Consider the following 20,173-nt stretch of genomic DNA (forward strand, 5'->3'; position numbering starts at 1 on the left):
ATTCTGGTACCTCGGCCTTCGCCTTCTCATGGAATAATTTACATTCACAAACACAGTCCTGTTTAAACCATTAAATATTAAGTACTTAATTGAATTAATTAACTTTTTTTCCAAAATTTAAAGTCACAAATCCTAAAACACATTTGTTTATACAACTTTAATTGAAACTTTATTACATATTTTATCACAACTCCCTATACAAACAATTTTAAACATAAATAATTATTTTTCATGCCTCTAAGTTCATACCATTAGGATAGAGGGTGTTGATAATAATAAACTTTGATTCCATATCTAATAACCTTCTATGAAAGTTATTGTTCTTCACTCCCACCCCATAGGGCTTGGCTATAACACTAAAAATCAAATCTTTCATCAGTCCTCCATGCTTCTCATGAAAATGACTTGCTACCGGACTATCCAACCTTGCATTTCTTATATCACCTAGGTGTTCTAAAATTCTTAATTTGACCTTACGCTTGGTTTGTCCAATATACCATTTCTGTACTGGACAATTACACCCAATGGCATAAATTACTCCAAACGAATTACAGTCAAAGTGATCAATGGCATTATATAAATTGCCAGTGATCCTCGTACCATCTAAATTCCTGATTTTTTCACAAACCTTACAATTACCACAGGCATATGCACCTGCATTGCCCACCTTCTTCCTTCTACCTCTACTTCTAACTAACTCCTTTAAATTCTGAAACCTGCCATAAGAAAAAGTAACTTTCTTACGGAATATACTCTTTAAATTATCATCCCTACTAATTATGGGCCATAATGAACTCACCACATTCTTTAAAATGGGAGAAAAAACTGAAAACCTGTTTACAAAAAATATTTTATCTTCCTCTTCATCTCCTTTACTATCTTCCAAAAACCCCTTATAAGTGTTATTATGCTTTCTTCCTTTTGATAAAATACTTTGTTCATGTCGACCTAACCCAAGATCTTTTTCCACCTTGTTTCTAGCTGTCCTCACCAATTCATGGGAATACCCTCTAACACATAATTTCTCATAAACTTGGTTGAATTCTACCATTACCCTATTTTTCTCTGAAGTATTGCCAGCAATGCGCTTAAATTCCCCTACTGGCAATGATTCAATAAGATGCGAGCTATGCATACTGGATGCATGTAAAAAATTGTTCACCGCTGTGGTCTTATGAAAGGGTCTATGTTGTATTTTTCCATCCAATCCTACATAAAACTCCACATCTAAAAATTGTATCCTATTCCCACCTAAAGTAAAGGTGAAGTCCAACCCACATGGATTAGTACTTAGATCAAAAATAAACTCATCAAACTCCTTGGGGTCACCCCGACACAAAAATAAAAGGTCGTCAATGTATCTTTTATATTTTACCACCTTGTTGTGGAAAAAACTTTTAGAATAAACAAACAAGTTTTCAAAATGGGCCATAAATAAAATGGCATATGATGGAGCGAAAGAGGCACCCATCGCAGTGCCATCCTTCTGTAGAAAAAAATGTTTTTCAAACTTAAAATAATTATGTGTAAGGCAAAATTCCAACATGCTAACAATAAAAGAGGTACGTGGTCTTTCGCCCAAAATTTTGCCTACTGCCTCAAGCCCCCACTTTGTTCTAATACAGGTATACAATGATTTAATATCAACGCTGACCCAGTAATAATCATCCTGCCACACAACCCCTTTCACATGATTACAGATCTCTCTAGTATTTTTTACATATGAGGGTATCCTTGGAAGATGACACTTTAACACTGAATCCAAAAATATGCCAACATTTTGTAAATAAGCACCTCTGCCCAACACAATCGGTTGTCCAGGTGGATTTCTCAAATCCTTGTGCACCTTAGGGATGATAAAAAATGTTGCATCTTTAGGATTCTTAATATATAATTTTTTAACATCTCTTGATGTAAAAAATGCCAGACGTTCACCCCTCTCTAATAAATCATGTAAAGCGCTGTTGAATTCCGCTACAGGGTTAGCTGGCAAACATACATAAATATTACTGTCAGACAGTAAATCTAAAGCAATAGAATTCTATCTTTCCCTGGGTAAAATTACCCAGTTACCTCCTTTATCAGATTCAGTAAATATAAATTTATCACTAAGCTCCCTTAATTCACATAGGGCTTGCCATTCCTCTTTCAATAAATTGAAACATTTTTTACCCTTCTTAAACAACTTAAACTCAGTTTCAATTTGTTTGCATAGTGTTTTCTCAAAAAACATTAATACTGCTGTTTACTTTTGGAGGAACAAAATCACTTACATATGGAACCTTGGGTATTTTAAACCTCCCATATCCTGTAAAAAATTCAAAATCAGAGGCAGAGGCCGGCTGCATCTGTACATCCGAAAAAATATCTATTACATCATTTTCGTGCAAAGACATGCCCATTAATGAACTTTCAAACACAGAAACACTATTAGTGCTAATAGTCTGATTTTCCACCTCTTTTATATTGTTAGCAAAAAAATTTTTCAAATATAGCTTTCTACAAAACTCCTTGACTTCTAAAATCACATCCGCCAAAGGAGGAGTATAAGTCGGAACAAACTTTGTGCCTTTGCATAAAACATTTCTCATACTTTTAGTTATGTATAAATCAGATAAACTGATGATACTTAAGTTCTCACCTGCACTATTGTCCAAGTGGCTAACAGAAAAACCTTCCACCTCAAAATTAGAACATGAAAAAAGTCCTCAATCAACAGTTCCATGAAAACAAGCAATGGAATCATCCTCTTTTTCCCTTTCCTTGAAACGGCCGACCTCGCCCTCTTCTCTGTGTCAGACTCTGGTTCACGGTGGACACTACCTCATTCGGACCGTTAGAACTAGATACATCTTCTACATTCAACTCGTCAAAAGGAACTCTTTTTCTCCCCACAGGTGCTGTCTCTATAGAAGAAACTGAAGTGTCTCTAGAGCCATGAGATCTACTCCTGCTTCTCTTGGCATCAGTTCTACCACGCCCCTTCTTAAAGTTGTACTGCCACGAGAATATTTTTCCTGTTTTATAGTCATTGACATCTCGTGCAAATTTATTCCTCTTACGCTGAATGACCTGTGCTTCAACCTTAGACCCCCTGGCTCTAATATCATTTAGATTTTGTTCAAATGTCACTTCTGATGATTCTTTTATTAGTGTCTCTTGAAGCTCTAAAATGCTGGAACGCATTTTAGTAAGTGCTCTTTCATTACGTTTGATGAGCACCTTCAACCAACTTAACGTACAATGTAAAGAGATCTCTTTCCACTCAGAAAAGAGATCAGACTCTTCATCTGAAAAATCATAAGCTAGTAAATGGTCCACTCTTAGCCCCCTTAGTGTTATATTGGAGCTGACATACTTCTCCAATAACCTGAGGTAAAAAAAATAGTCGCTTCTTTAATCATCATTTTCTCAAGTTCTTCATATTTGATAGACCAATCATTACCGCCACATACCCATGGGTCACTGGAGGCAAATTTCTCCTCTCTATCTCACCAAATGGTAGTGAAATTGAATGTATTCTGATTATTTCTGGCACCCACCGGTGCTCTCGCTGCTCCGTTAATTGACATATTCACACCAAATACCAAGCGATACGGCTAAATAGCCGCAAAAAGGACTAAACTGCAAACAACAAAATTAATGGAAAATAGCAGCACAGACTGTACGAATAAAATTCCTTATTGATTCTGGTACCACGGCCTTCGCCTTCTCGTGGAATAATTTACATTCACAAACACAGTCCTATTTAAACCATTAAATATTAAGTACTTAATTGAATTAACTTTTTTCCAAAATTTAAAGTCACAAATCCTAAAACACAGAAGGCGAAGGCCGAGGTACCAGAATCAATAAAGAATTTTATTCGTACAGTCCATGCTGCTATTTTCCATTAATTTTGTTGTTTGCAGTTTAGTCCTTTTTGCAGCTATTTAGCCGTATCACTTGGTATTTGGTGTGAATATGTTTAATAAAATACAGCCATTAGGAGTATCAGTTAAAATACCTCCTGGAGTTAAAGTTAAAAAACTGGAACATCCCTAGCCATCCATGTATATTAAAAAAGTCACAAAAAACACACCTCAGTGGAACAGAATAATCTTTTCTCCAAGAAGCACAAGCACAACCAGAAGATGAAATAAGAACAATTTAATCTTCCAAAATACTTAGTCACAATAAACAGTAAGCACTTTCATCCAAATCAGACTTCCTCAGACTGAATAATGTGTATAAAAACATTGTACCTTAAATACTATCTAAAAAAACACATGACATTCTGTTAATGATGTAACTTCCTTCTTTTGAGATAGGCAACAAAATCAGATCATTAAGGCCAGGTAGATAGCCAGCATTCAATTTGACCTGCCATAAATATTCTTTCCAACCCAATTCATCTAATGCATCAAAGCTGTTAGTAACATTTGTTACTTCATCCAATGATGGACAGACATCACTGAGTTAAAAGTGGGTGGATACACCATCAAAATAGAAGGAAGATATAACTGCAAATCTAAGTTTATTATTTATTTAGTATTATGCATGTGCTGTGATTCCTTCTATGTGGGGTGTACTACAAGACAACTCAATAGATGAATATATGAGCATAAATATGCTGTCCTTCCAAAAGATGACAAAAATGCACTTAGTAAACATTATAAAAATAACACAAGATGTCATGTAGATTTTAAATTTGTTGTATTGGATGAAGTAACAAATGTTACTAACAGATTTGATGCAGAAGAAGAGTTGGGTTGGAAAGAATATTTATGGCAGGTCAAATTGAATGCTTGCTATCCACCTGGCCTTAATGATAGATCTGATTTTGTTGCCTATCTCAAAAGAAGGAAGTTACATCATTAACAGAATATCATGTGTTTTTAGATAGTATTTAAGGTACAATGTTTTTATACATATTATTCAGTCTGAGGAAGTCCGATTTGGATGAAAGCACTTACTGTTTATTGTAACTAAGTATTTTGGAAGATTAAATTGTTTTTATTTAATCTACAGTAGTACTATACCTGTTCAAAATAATATAAATATTGCTTATTCCTATTACAAATATTCTCCATATGAGAATGGAGCTCAGATGTTCTGGATTGTCAAGGTATAAGTGATAATCTGATGGACTTAGGTTTATCCATCAGATTAGGAATGATTTTCATTCCATGGCTAGTGCGGACCTTAGTTTTGTTAACATTTATTAATTTAAATTTATTTCATAAAAAACATTTTTAGTATGCCAGACCAAAACATTACGTTATTGGTAAACACTCAAAGTATAAAACTGATAATTTCCTTTAAAAGCTCAAACATATACTTTATAGTTATCAGAGGAAAATGTTCAATAATCACAATAAAACAAAAAAATACATAGTCTAAATAACCTAAGATGGAATTAACTTTATTATCTTTAAATGCCAATGGCTAAAACAATCCTAGCAAGAGATCAAATCTACTGAAATATTTAAAACTGAACAAAGCACAAACTGTCTTCCTTCAAGAAACTCACTTCAAAACAAATGACAATTACAAATGGAATCCTAAGGAATATATGGTATTGGTACAATCTACTTATAAGACTTATAAGACAAAGACAAAGGGGGTAACAATTTTATGGAAAACAAATTTGATTAACCCAGAAATCATTTATAAGTATGTAGATAAAGAAGGCCTTATGGCATTAGTAATAGTTAAATATAATAACAGAATATGGACCCACTGGTCCCCAGGCACTGGAACTGGAACTGTTAGGAGAAGATTTTAATTGTATATTAGATATTTCTGAAACTACAAATAAAAGGGCAGTGTACATCTGCTGTATCAAATGCTTTAAGCAAGTGGGTAGAATCATTTCATCTTGTAGATACTTTCAAATCTAAAGAAGATAAATCTTTGTTGTTTTCCCATCAAGATCACAGATTTGATACCCAAACTACAATAGATAAAATATTTGCTGTTCATGACTTACACTCTAAAATCATTAATTTCTCAATCACTCCCTGCCCCTTTTCAGACCACAATTCATTGATACTAAAACTTAAAAATGGGCACAAACTATTAATCTTTAACTCCAGAATTCCAGCATATATAATTAAAATTAAAGAGTTCAAATCCTGGTTATTATCTGAATTACAGTTCCTCTTAGATATTAATTATACCACAGAGATAAATAAAATAATGATATAGGACTCATTAAAAGCTTACATATATGGTAAAACCCTAACATGGTATAAAAAAATCAGATAATGGGATTCTGAATTATTACATCTACAAAAGCTGAAAAAAATCAAAATCATTTGGAGATGAAAAAGAAAGTAGATGTATTAAAACAATAAATACAATGAAATTCTAACACATAAAACTAGTTATTTTTAGAAAAACTAAAAATTAATACCTTGGCCACTTCTCCCAAATATCTACATAACTTATCCACAAGAATCAAAATACAATCAAAAGCTAATAACATTAAAAGTATCTTCCATGAAAAGAAAGGGAAAAATCTCTCGGATATGGGTGGCATTCTTAATGCCTATAGAAATCACTATATGGAACATTTCCAAACAGAAAATATACATATCGGTCAATTAAAACTAGATGAAAAATGTTCTAATATAAAAAAACGGAAAATTTTAAACTAGATCTGCAAGCACCTATTTCCTACAAAGAAATTACAGATACAATAAAAGAGGGTAAAAATGATAAAGATCCAGGTATAGACGACATAATTATGGAAATATATAAACTTTTTCTTTCAAAGATACTAACCCTCTTCCATAAAACGCTATTAGAAATTCAGTCACAATCTTTAATACCGCCCTCTTGGAGATATTCCTTAATCACACCAATCCTAAAGGAAAACAAATCCCAAAAACCTCTGTACCTCATATAGACCTATATCATTATTAAATAATGACTATAAGAAATTTATGACAATATTAACTAACAGAATGAAAATACCACCATCCAAAATAATAAATAATGATCAAACTGGATTTATATATCATAGACACACACACGACAATATTAAAAGGATAATTTCTCTTATAGATTACGTTAATAAAGAAAATAAAGAAACACTCATAATTGGCTTAGACATAGAGAAAGCCTTTGATTCCCTAAATTGGGACTATTTATTCAAAATCCTAATGCTATTTGAATTTCCAGCATCCTTTGTTCATCTCCAAAAGAATATATATACAAATAATTTAGCGTATATCAAGTTAGGTCATTTAACCTCTGAATCTATACATATAACAAAAGGCACTAAATAAGGATGTCCCATGTCACCAATTCTATTTGCTTTGGCTATTGAAATATTGACAGATTCAATTTATAACAATATAAAAATCAAAGGAATAGATGTTTATGAATAATACACTTCTTAATGCTATTTGCTGACGACATATTACTAACATTATCTAATACAAAAAAAGACATTACAAGAATTAGATATATTATTTGACAAATGTCACATGACTTCAGGACTCAATTTCAATAAATTAAAATTTTTATTTTTAAATAATAAAAAAAAGAACTGCAGACTAAGGGGGATCACATCAAAGGGAAACAAGAATATACCTTAAAATATCTAGGAATTGAGTTATGCAAGGATAATAATTAATTAGTCTTAAAAAACTAGAATAATATAATCAATACAATTAAAATCTCTGTGGAAAAATGGAACAAAATAATATTAACATTTGAAGATAGACTACAGTTAATAAAAATGGTTTTACTCCCCAAGATCCTATATATAGCCTTGGCAATACAACTGTTACCAGAAAGAAATATACTTAAAGAAATAAATTCATGCCTAATAAAATTTTTATGGTTTCCCATAAGAAACAGAATAGATTTAATACATCATATCAGACCATGGAAACAGGGAGGATTAAACTTTTCTATTTTTAATTGGAAATGCTTGCACAGAGCATTTTTAACTCCAGATAGAATCAATAAAATTATTTTTTCCATAAAAGGAATATGTTGGAGATGTGAGTAAGTCAACAGTGCAGATTGGAACCACATTTCCTTTGATTGTGTTAAAATTAATCCATTTTGGAATGGTATTAATAACTTTCTACAAGCTTTATTTAATGAATCATTTTATTTAGCTAAAGCTCTTGTATTATTAAATGTGAGCAAAGGTCCTCATTTGAGTAGGTCAAACATGTATCTAGTATGGACTGTACTTGCAATTTCAAAGAAGTGTATAACAAGAAGATGGAATACAAACAAAATACCAACTTTGGAAGACTTCTACAGCCTACTGAAGACCACAGCATTATTGGAAATGAAAATTAAAGAACTAAGAATTTATCCAAAGCCATTTATCATCAACCCTTGGGAAAAAGTCTTATCATTGGTTGACATTATACAATAATTGATCAGACACTCTGATAATGGATTGGATATACTTATAAAGTAACTGTATACATTAAGATCTGTTATAGTTTCAGGTTAATGTAAATAGTGTACATAGTTATTTAAGATGTTATGTATAAATGCTATGTAATTCATTCAAATATATTTGAAACAAACTGTTCTAAAGGTTGCTTAAGTGAAATTATTTGTACCTGAGAGAATATTGTAAGTAAAGCATGTTATACTAAAGTTACATATCAGATTAATACACTGATGTATTTCAAACTATTTAATCATCCTAAGTGTAAAATATAACAAGAGAGAATCTTTATAATGTCAGTCACACAAAGACTTTTTTAAAGGTGGCACCATCTGTAATTGTTTACTATTTAGATTCAGTTATAAGATAAAATTAACTTCTAACTCATTCCTTTTGTCAAAGTAAACATGAAATAATAGAGGAATGGCATTGGCAGTTATATTTGATCTATTAATGCATGTGTTGCAGCTATATACAAATTTTGAAGGTGTTCACATTTTTAACAGTACTACACAGTGGCAAGTTGGTTGAAATGCCAATAGGTTGAGTTCTAGTGTATAGACACCTCACTGGTTTCAGTTCCCTTTTGTGAGCAGTATATTACTGTGTGATCTATGTGAAGCTGTGTCACACAATTCTTAGAAGCAGCTAGTATGATGTTACTGGATTTACAATGAGTAATGCTGCACACATGCATTTTAATGTGACAAGGCTAAATCACTTAGTATTACTGGATTAGAATATTCTCATACAAAAGTGTACTATCTTCATTTTATTTAGAGGAATGACACAGTAATTAGCTATTTGACTGACAGCTATGCCTCATTGCCTACTCTATGAATCTGCTGAATAACAAAACATTGGTTAATATGTTGTTATACTTAGTTTAACTTTTTGGTGAGGAATGGACGTGTATTAATCCATTGTACCAAGCTGTATTTTAATGAACTGTAATCTTAAAACTCGATTTTTCTAAATTTAATGTTTAACTTCTATCAAATACATTTCCAAAGGTGTTGTCATTATATTTAGAAATAAATATTTTAGACAAAACACACCACATATACTTAGTTTTTAATTATTATAAATTAATTGTAAATTATGCTTCTCCATGTTGAAAACTATTTTGTACAATAAATTTGTTGTTTAATATTTATTTCTTTATATGTAAATAACATTGTTTTAACTGTATGTAATATTTATATAATAATTATTAGGTTATATGTTAGAAGTAGTAGCAATATGGTATCTGAAGATGATATGGTTTGGTTAGTAAGAGGCTTGAATGGAAAATTAATCAAGTCTGGAATAATGTATTCCATGTGGAAGGTTGTAAATTTTCTAAATGTTATGGTTATTACTTTAACTTTTTTATCTCTGTCTGTAACAAGTACTTTTAATTTTACATTAATGAACATCTCTCAAAATAATTATAAAACAGATTTTGAACACTATATACCAAACAATGATGATATTCAAGTGCGTCTCATTGAATGTTAATGGGTTAAATAATCAAATAAAGAGGAGTAGTCTTACCAAATATTTAACACTGCATAAAGCTGACATTATCTTCTTACAAGAAACTCATTTAATGTATAATGATATAAACAGGTTATTCTTAAAGGACTATTCAGTTTTAATTAGTTTACAATTTGATTCCAAAAGAAGAGGTATTCTAACTTTATGAGAAAAAAACATTAGGAACACCTATAATTGTAGACTCTTATTCAGACAAAAATGGTATGTTAGGACTAGTAGTACTATAGACTCTTATTCAGACAAAAATGGTATGTTAGGACTAGTAGTACTAGAAATTGGGAAAAAATATTACACTCTTAGAAATGCATACTAGATAGCAGGCATAGGTGTGAATACTGTCAGAAAGTACCTGGACATTATTACATTACACTCTAAAGGTGAACAGTTATTTGCTGGAGACTTTAACTGCATTGTATCTCTTAAAGAAACAACAAATAATAAAATAAATAAATCTTCAGTAGCAAAACATTTAAATAATTACATTAATTATATGAATTTGAGAGAGCTATCTGACCTAAAATTAGCAACTTCCTTAAAATGTACACATTACTCTTATAGATTTGGAACCCAGACAAACAGACAGAGTTCTAGTATCCAATTCATTATATTCCAAGATAGATGAAGTGTTGATTGTCTCATGCCTATTGCCCAATCACAGTGCTATTACTTTTAAATTAAGATTAAGCACAAATAAACCTAACGTACTGTCAAAAAATACCAGTATGTATAACAAAGTTAAAAGGTTTTCAAAAATGGTGATTAAAAGAAATTAATCAGTTCATAGAACTCAGTAGTAATGGTGAAGTTTCCAAGTCCATACTTTGGGACACACTAAAAGTTGTTTTATATGGTAAAATTAAAAACTGGTATATTGAAAAAAAGGAAAGAATGGGACAAAGAATTAACAGCTTCTCAAGTAAAAATTGATAAATTAAAACTAAGCCTTAAAACTGGTGATAAAACTGAAAACACCCAGCTCAAAAATCTAAATAAGAAATATACAGATATCCTTCAACGAAAGATTTATATTAATTTAGAAAAAGTCAAACTACAATCATACTCAATCAACCCCAAAAGCTTACATAAAATAGCAATCAGATAAAAAATATGAATAAAATTAATCACATTAAATAAATTGTATATAAAGAAAGGGATAAAGTAGTGAAAGTTACAAATCTGAATGATATATTAAAATGCTTTAATAAGTACTATGATGAAATTAATAAAGCAAAATCAATTTAAGTAGTAGTAGCATTTTAAATAGATTCTTAAAAGAAAATATACAACAAAAACTATCAAAAGAGCACAAACATAAAATAGATAAGTCTGTTTCCTTTAGAGAACTAAAAGAACAAATCAAAAATATAAAACCAAATAAAGCACCAGGACTAGATGGAATAATTCAAGAACTATACAAACTAATGCCTGATGACATTCTAAAGATCTTATTAAACACATTAGAAGAAGTCAAGAATACTTCTAACCCCCTTCTTGGAAATATTCACTTATCACCCCTATATTAAAACCAAACAATGATCCTGCTTCATCTCATGCTCATCCTATTGTCCTATATTTCTCTTAAATGCAAGATTACAAGATTTTTATGTATATTTTAGCTAAAATGCTAAACTTAATAATTACTTGCTTAATAAATGAAGACCAAACAGGTTTTATAACTAATAGGAAAGTTCATGATTATACATTAAGGCTTTTTTCTTTGATTGATATTGCAAATGAAAACAAGAATGAATTAACCATAATAAGTCTAGGAATGGACAAAGCTTTTGACTCCATAAACTGTCCTTATTTGTTTAGGATACTAAAGGAATACAACTTTTCCACTGAATTCATAGAATTAATCAAAAAGATTTATGTCAACTCAATTTTGTATGTAAAGATAATCTCATTCTTTTCTAGTCTGTATTCAAATTTGTTATTCTGAACTCTGAACACATTGCCTGCACAATTTGTCCTTGGAAGTTATTTTTTTTTCTTTCTTGTATAATTGGTTTAGTGAACCAGTGTAGTTTTTACTTCTGTACTACAAGTGTTTGATGTGCATTATTTGATCTCTGAATCCTGAACTTGCATAATTATTTGTATCATTTTTTTTTTTTTACTTTGGAGCTTTTCTCCTCAGGCCTCTACTGAAAAAAAGGCACAAGCTCAGACAGACTAACCCGATCAACAAATGTCAAATAAATAAATAAATAATACTTCATTTAATATTTTAAAAGAAACAAAACAGGGGTGTCTGTTATCCCCTTTATTATTCACACTTGCGATACAACCATTCGCTAACTTCATAAGACATAATGTAAACATTAAAAGATATAAATTAAATGAAAATCTCTCCCCTAAAATTCAGCTGTTTGCTGATGATATTGTAATCACTTCGGGAGAAGTTAAAGTATCACTAGAACATTTAGTTAACTGCATGGATTTCTTTGAAAAACTGTCAGGACTAAAATTTAATCATAATAAAACTAAAACATTGCTAATAAACAGATAACTTATAGGTTGGTTTCATTTAAAAACTTTAATTGGGGAAACTCTGTTATAAACTATCTCAGAATTATCATTGAATCCACCTATAAACAAGCTATATCAACTAATTACCAGTATTTAATTAACATAATAACAAAATTAACAGAATCTTGGAATAAATTATTTTTCACTTTTGAAGACAGATTAACACTAATTAAAACAATAATATTACTGAAAATCTTATTTTTTTAGCCAATCACTAATACTTCCTCCATCTAAAGCAGTCATAAAAAAAGATAAACTTCATCTTCTTGTGGCATCCAAAAAAGCTAGAATCTCCCTGCACTGTCATACTAAGATAGGAATAGGGTGATATAGCTTTTACTAATAATTATTTATATATTAAATCTGTGATTATTAAAATACTTTACATGTGATTAGATGCTTTTTACACTTCATGCTAGAAATCAATTCATGAAAACGTAATACAAAATAATAAATCTATAATTGAGCCATTCACAAAAAATGATAGAAATGTATTCATATGGGTTATAAAAACTATATAGTGAATAATAAACAAAAGTATACATTCTTTCCATTTATAAATCAAATATTTTTACTATTTAAAATATTTATTTATTTATTTTACATTTGTTGACTGAGAATAGTCTGACTGAGCTGAAATAGCTTTTTTTCAACTGTGGCCTGGGGAGAAAAGTTCCAGTACATTATATAGTACAATAGAAAATTATAGAAGCAAGTACTGCAAAAAGGATGACAGAGTCATTATTTGACAAGTATTAACAACATTATAACACATAACAAATATTTACAAGTCATCATTAAAATCAGGCAATTTGAGAAAAGTCATATTCATATAGTCTTAAAATATTAATTCAATATAAACATTAGTTACTTTCAAGTGATGGTTTAGAGGAGATATTTAGGAAGAGAAGAGTTAAGCTGAACCTTAGGAAATCATGGTTTGAAAGAGACAGGTTGGTAAGGCCAGGAGGGGAGAAGTGTTAAACAGTAAGAATGTAGAAGATAAAACTTAAGGTTAGTGATCAGCTAGTGAGCAGTTTAGGGATGGGGGGCAGTTTATGGTGGGTAGTACAAAGGGAGGACCAGAGAGTTTTTAAGTGTTCTTTAACAGCTGCTTTGAATTGTTTTGGTTGATTTAGTAATTGAATTTGAAGTGGAAGCTTGTTCCAAGAGAAGGTAAGATGGTAGACATATAGACTGCATCCATTATTAGTCCTAGATTTATAGATAAGTAGTAGGTCTTGGTCTGAGCTGCTTAGTGATCTAGTTGTAGAATAGTGGGATATAAAGGAGGATATGTTAGGGCAATAGAAAGGTTTAGCAACAGCAACAAAAGCACCAAATAAAGTAGAAAATGAACAACAACTGGATTCACCAAACACGATTTAATACAGGAATTCTGTCTCTCTGACGTCTTGGCCTCAGCCTTCAAGGAGTACAGATCAAGTAAAAAGCACAATACTTATATACACATTAACTCACTTAATTAAAACAATTAAACAATTATATAATTAAAACTTAAACTAGCAGCATTTTCCAATTAAAATCCTCATTCAGCCCATTTGGATATAAAGTCTTGAACTTCAAAATGTAAACAGTTTCTTTATACAACAACATCTGTTTAATATTTAACTGCTCTTGGAACATGTCAGAGACATAATTAATAATAAAATTGAAAGTCCTGTTGCTAGACATTTTTTTGAAATGCATAAAAGTGACTATATGACATTACAGGCAACAATTTTGGAACAATTATCTGACAATAAGTATGAACAGTTAAATATTAAACAGATGTTGTTGTATAAAGAAACTGTTTACATTTTGAAGTTCAAGACTTTATATCCAAATGGGCTGAATGAGGATTTTAATTGGAAAATGCTGCTAGTTTAAGTTTTAATTATATAATTGTTTAATTGTTTTAATTAAGTGAGTTAATGTGTATATAAGTATTGTGCTTTTTACTTGATCTGTACTCCTTGAAGGCTGAGGCCAAGACGTCAGAGAGACAGAATTCCTGTATTAAATCGTGTTTGGTGAATCCAGTTGTTGTTCAATAGAAAGGTTTACTCTAATAATAAACATAAATATCTACTAATAATATTATTCCTGATAGTCTACATGAGTGGATGTTTAATATCATTTAACACAACAAAACTGATGGAATTAAAAGAGAATGGGCTCATTTACTGGCACCAATTTCTGACAGGAAATAAAATGTATTCTGCAGATTATCTGATTGCCAAATACAGCATAGAAACAATAGCTGTCTTGATTTATGAACACGTAAAGAATTTTTTCAAAATAAACTCTAACATCCATTACACAAAATAGTAACATCCCTGAAATCCAAGACCTCTTCTCTAACACCAAAAGTATATAGGTTCATAGATAGGTTCATAGATTAGTACTAGGCTAACTACCCTTGTGGGCCATTTTCAGCCTAGCCCAATTACCCCATGTGAGAATCAAACCCTGCACCTTATGTTTGTAAGGTAAACACCTTAACCATTATGCCAACCTCCCACCCTTGTACTTGTTCAATTTCAACTTATCAATTAGTTATAAAATTATTAGTAGCAAACGTATTTCCTATGTTAGGTCTTTCTGGGCATATTCAACAAAACTTAATAAGGAAGAGTTATCAGATAATAATAAAAAAATTGTCTTGAAATCAGCAATGAAATCAACATGTTCTCCATACTGGAAAATATTCACATAGAAATTTCCACACAGAATTGTTCTAACAACTCACAAGATGGCAGTTATATATAAAACAGAAAACTCAAAATGCAGATGGTGTGAGATGGCTCTTAATGCTGACTGGCAACATATGATTATTGAATGTAAAACAGTTCTCTCCATTTGGACAGATTTCAGAAAATTTTGCAAAGCATTGTGTTCGGATTATTGTGCCATCACAGATTCCCTCATATTATTTAATGCACCTATACCAGAAGTTATCCCAGTATCACAAATACCTCTTCTTTGGAGTATTTTAGCCATTGCAAAAAAAATCATTCCTAAAAACTGGAAAATGAAGGCTACTAACTCTTTCAATAATGAATTTGTTTGCTATGCTAAATCAGTTTGTCACTATAAAAATGAGAAAGAATGTGACCCATCAATTAATTGCTTGGCGCAAATTACACAATTAATAGGAAAATATTAATGATTTTATAAATGTACACATTTCTTATGGATTGTGTAAATAGTTTGTATATATTTTATGTGCCTGTACTCTTATTAAATGTTTAAATGAGTATTGTTTTGAAAAAATCAAGATAAAATATTAAAATAAATTGGGTTGGGTTTTGTGTCTGGAGGTTTCCTATATCATTACTGATCATTTCCATGATAATTCTTTCCATGACTTTACATATGTGACCAGTGAGACTTATGGGTCTGTAGTTTACAGGGTCTGTAGATGGCCCACCTTTGTGCAGGGGGATGACTGTTGCATTCACAAAGTCTGTTTGGAGGTTATAGTTACATAGCAATTCAAGATGGCCTGATAGGTCATGTTTCATGCCATTTAGAAGGCATCCTGAGATATTTTCTGGGCACATTGATGGCCTTAGAGAGGGAACATTAATGACATGTTCCCTAGTGATAGCAGGGAGAGTTATATTTGATGGAATTTCCCGAGGGAAGGTTGAGAGGGAGAGAAGGGGGTGAAGTTGGAACTGAATTTGTCAGCCACTAGGTTTGCTATGTCTTCTGGCTTAGTATAGGTGGTTCCATTTACAATGAGCTGTACACACAACTATGTATTGCCTTTGAGGTTGTGGAAATAGCTAAAACATGCCTTGTAGTTTTTCTTGGCCTGGGTGGCCAAATTTACCTTATATTTGGCTTTGATAGACTTTATATGTCCTCTGAGTTGTTTATTTAGTTTGATGAGAGTGCTTTTTATCATGCTGGGTGCTGCACCTCCTAAACTTTGCCATGATTTTCTTCCTAGTTATACAGCCTATTGATTTTGTGATTCCACCAAGGTGGGTTGTTTTTTTAGTTAGATCTGTACTTCTTCCTGGTGGGTGCAGCTGCATCTATGCACCTATTAACATGCTTGTATAGGGCTTCTGTGAACATTTCTGCATAGACAGCAGTGTCCTCAGGGTTTATGGGGGCTTGAAATTTTTCCAGAATATCACTTAATAGTAGGACTGCACTTGTACTGTTGGTGTGCTCTACTTTTGTATAAAGACAGGTGGTATAACATCCATCGGGGGGCTGCTGCCACCCCTGCTCCTCCCACCACAGGACCATAATGCTTTAAACATGTGCATTAGTAACAGATTAAATTATATGCATGCTGGGAGTGCTGTTGGGGGGCAGCAGTTCCTTTGCTGCATATGGCAATTCTTCTTTCACAGTAAGTCATTCAAACCCAAGAAAAATGTTGTGTGATGTTTAAAGTAAGTTATGCCTTGAATTTCAGCTTTGTTTCATAGAAACAGTGGCCACACATTAAAGTATTATAAGCTGCTTCACATAAATGGCAGTAATCCTCCAAACACACAACAGTTCAGCAAAGCAACATAGTGATAGTGATTCTTTAAACCTATTAAACAAGAGGTTCAGTGACTTTCTACAGACAGTTCCCACTCCCCCCAGCAGTAATAATTAAACATAACATCAATGAACTGTATTTTAGCTTTGTTCCATGTAAGCAGTAGCTACACACTGAAGTATTACAAGTTCCCCTTACACAAATCACAGTAATCCTGCAAATTTACAATAATGAGCAAAAAGTAGCCATTAGTCATTTTCCCCCAAAGACGCGGCACCATTTTATAAAGAAGAACAGATTTTGCATTGAAAAACATTTTCTGGATAGGAGCACAGAACTGTAATGTTTGACATGTTTGACTGACTGTAATCCTTAGTGGTGTGCCAAGATAAAAATTATAGGAGGACATGCCTCTTAACCTCATAACACAAGAAACCTGGCCAATGTCAAAAACAATTGGAAAGGGACAAATTAGGGCCAGATTTTAAATACTGTTCTTATAAACTTAAAAAAATTGCTAGAGGTTTTGTTTTTTGCATGGATTTTCCTGAAGGATATGGAGACTGAAACTGAAATGCCTGTTATTGTATGTGGTAAAATGGACATGTTATGCAAAATCAGGAATAGCTGAGGACTAACCAGCCCCCACCCATTCAAATGATCTGGTTGTCTGCCAGTAACAATAAAAAAGCATATATATAATATATATTTATATGAGTCTACTTCAGAAGACTGACAAACCAAAAGACTGAAAATTCAAAATACTGAACACATTTTTAATGCAGGGGGCAAGCACTCTGGCATCCCTCATGTGGGCCCTGCTAACTGCATATACCAACTCCAAGACCGCACAACAGTTGAGAAGGGGCAAATTCCATCATTCAGTATTTTGAATTTTCAGTCTTTTGGGATTCACTCCTTTGGTTTTTCAGTCTTCTGAAGTAGACCCATTTTATTTGTGTGTATATATATATATATATATATATATATATATATATATATATATATATATATATATATATAGGTTTACCGACATAATGTTGAATGCTAAATGGTTGAAATTGAATTGGTTGAACACACTATATTAAATTATCAAAATGTTGAAATAAAATTAGTCTAAACATACAATGTTGAAAGTATCGAATTTGCCTATTTCTGCACTATAGTGCAATCTTGGAGTTAATATATTTAAGTAAGGGGGTGTGGGGGGCGCAGGGGGCAAAATAGTAGGGTTGATCTCATTGCTTTTTCAATTAAATGATTGTAGACATTTTGATAATTCAATGTTTTGGTTTGAGATGTTATTTTTCAACCAAATGACTATTAGACATTATGAAATTCAACATTATGTTGGTAAACCACTGGGAATGTCAAAAACTGACATTACCGATTGTCCAGATTTGCCCCCTTCTGAACCCATGGTAATGTTTGCTCCTGGGTCCTGAACAGTAGAGAGTTTCAAGGTTCATTGTTTGTGTTGGGTATACTAATATTCGGTATTTCGACTTTCACAGTATAATGTTGTCACTTTGATCTAATTGACTGTCTGAGTCAAGTTAATGATAGTAAAAAAACACACACACATATACACGTGTGTGTGTGTGTGTGTGTGTGTGTGTGTGTGTGTGTGTGTGTGTGTGTGTGTGTGTGTGTGTGGGTGTGTCTATATATATATATATATATATATATATATATATATATATATATATATATATATATATATATATATATATATATATATATATATACATATACACACACACTTACCTCATATCATTGCCAATCTTCTCTTTGAGCCAGACTCTCACATCTGAATTTTAATTTTTGATTTCTTCCTCTGTCCCACCTATTCTTTGTCTTTGGAGGTCATGGGCAGTAAGAGCAGGAGGCCAACAAAAAGAAAGGCAAAAACTACAGGACTTCATCTCAATGGCACCTCTCTCACTGCTCTAGCAGGGACATTTTTCTGGTATTTATTTTTTGTAGTAAAGAAATAATTTCTTTACTACAAAAAAATAAATAAATAATGGAAAAGCACATCTGCTAATGTGGCACCCTAGGCGGTTGCCTAGTTGGCCTATGCCTAAGGCCAGCTATGAACCCATGTACTGTGCAGAGGTGTAGTACAGTAACCATACTAAACACTGATTATAATACAACTGTCTGACTGTGGTTGAAGACATATGAACTAAAGTCACTTGAGTTTGTCTTTGAAAGACAAGATTATTGGCTTCTTTAGAGAGTTCATTATGAAATTTTCTGGAGAAAGAGGGAGTTCAGCTGCAAAATATACCTAAAACTGTAATTATAACCTCAGAGCTTCCATTGGAGTACACCTCTGAATCTGACTTCACAACTTTAGCTGCATAAAAAGATTGCAATTGCACTGCACCCACTGGACTTACAGCTGATGGATGTAAAATTATCTATCATATTTATTAATTGGAGTGGAACGCTGATCAATTCAGACCAATTTCAGTCTCAACCTGGGGTCAGTGATATGACTTTTCATATTGACCACTCATATACAGTACATAAGATAACAAAAACATGAAGTGACAGTGAATGAAAAACAAATAGCATGCAATGCAACAAATAAAAAAGTACATAAACCAATAACATGAGGGGATAAAATTACACTGCTGTCAATAAACATTTAAGTGCAAAGCTTGCATTAAATTTAGGAGACAGAGCAAAAAAAAAAAAAATATATATATATATATATATATATATATATATATATATATATATATATATATATACATATATATATATATAACCAATACAGAAGTCTGGGGTCCAAGAACTGAAGCAATGAAAACTACTAGAGCAGTTAGGATAGATGAGAGAGACAGATTAGTTGATTTAAGTTATTTGAAGTATATATGAATGGCGCACCGTGACGGTTATCCCACTCCACAAAGGGGGAGCCATGACGGACCCCGGGAACTACCGCCCCATTAGCCTGATGAGCCTGGTCTGCAAGGCCATGGAATGTATCATCGTGGAACTCATAAACAAAGACATTGGTAATCTCCAAACTCTGGACCCTACCCAGTTTGGATTTGTAAAAGGCAGATCGTGTCTCCTAAACCTGATTGACTTCTTTGAAGCAGTCACCAAAGCCATAGATGAGGGTAAAATGGTTCACACAGCTTATCTAGATCTTGCCAAGGCTTTCA

Source organism: Protopterus annectens, chromosome 15.part0, assembly GCF_019279795.1.
Source record: "Protopterus annectens isolate FY-2018-M chromosome 15.part0, PAN1.0, whole genome shotgun sequence".
NCBI classification, from domain to species: Eukaryota; Metazoa; Chordata; order Ceratodontiformes; family Protopteridae; genus Protopterus; species Protopterus annectens.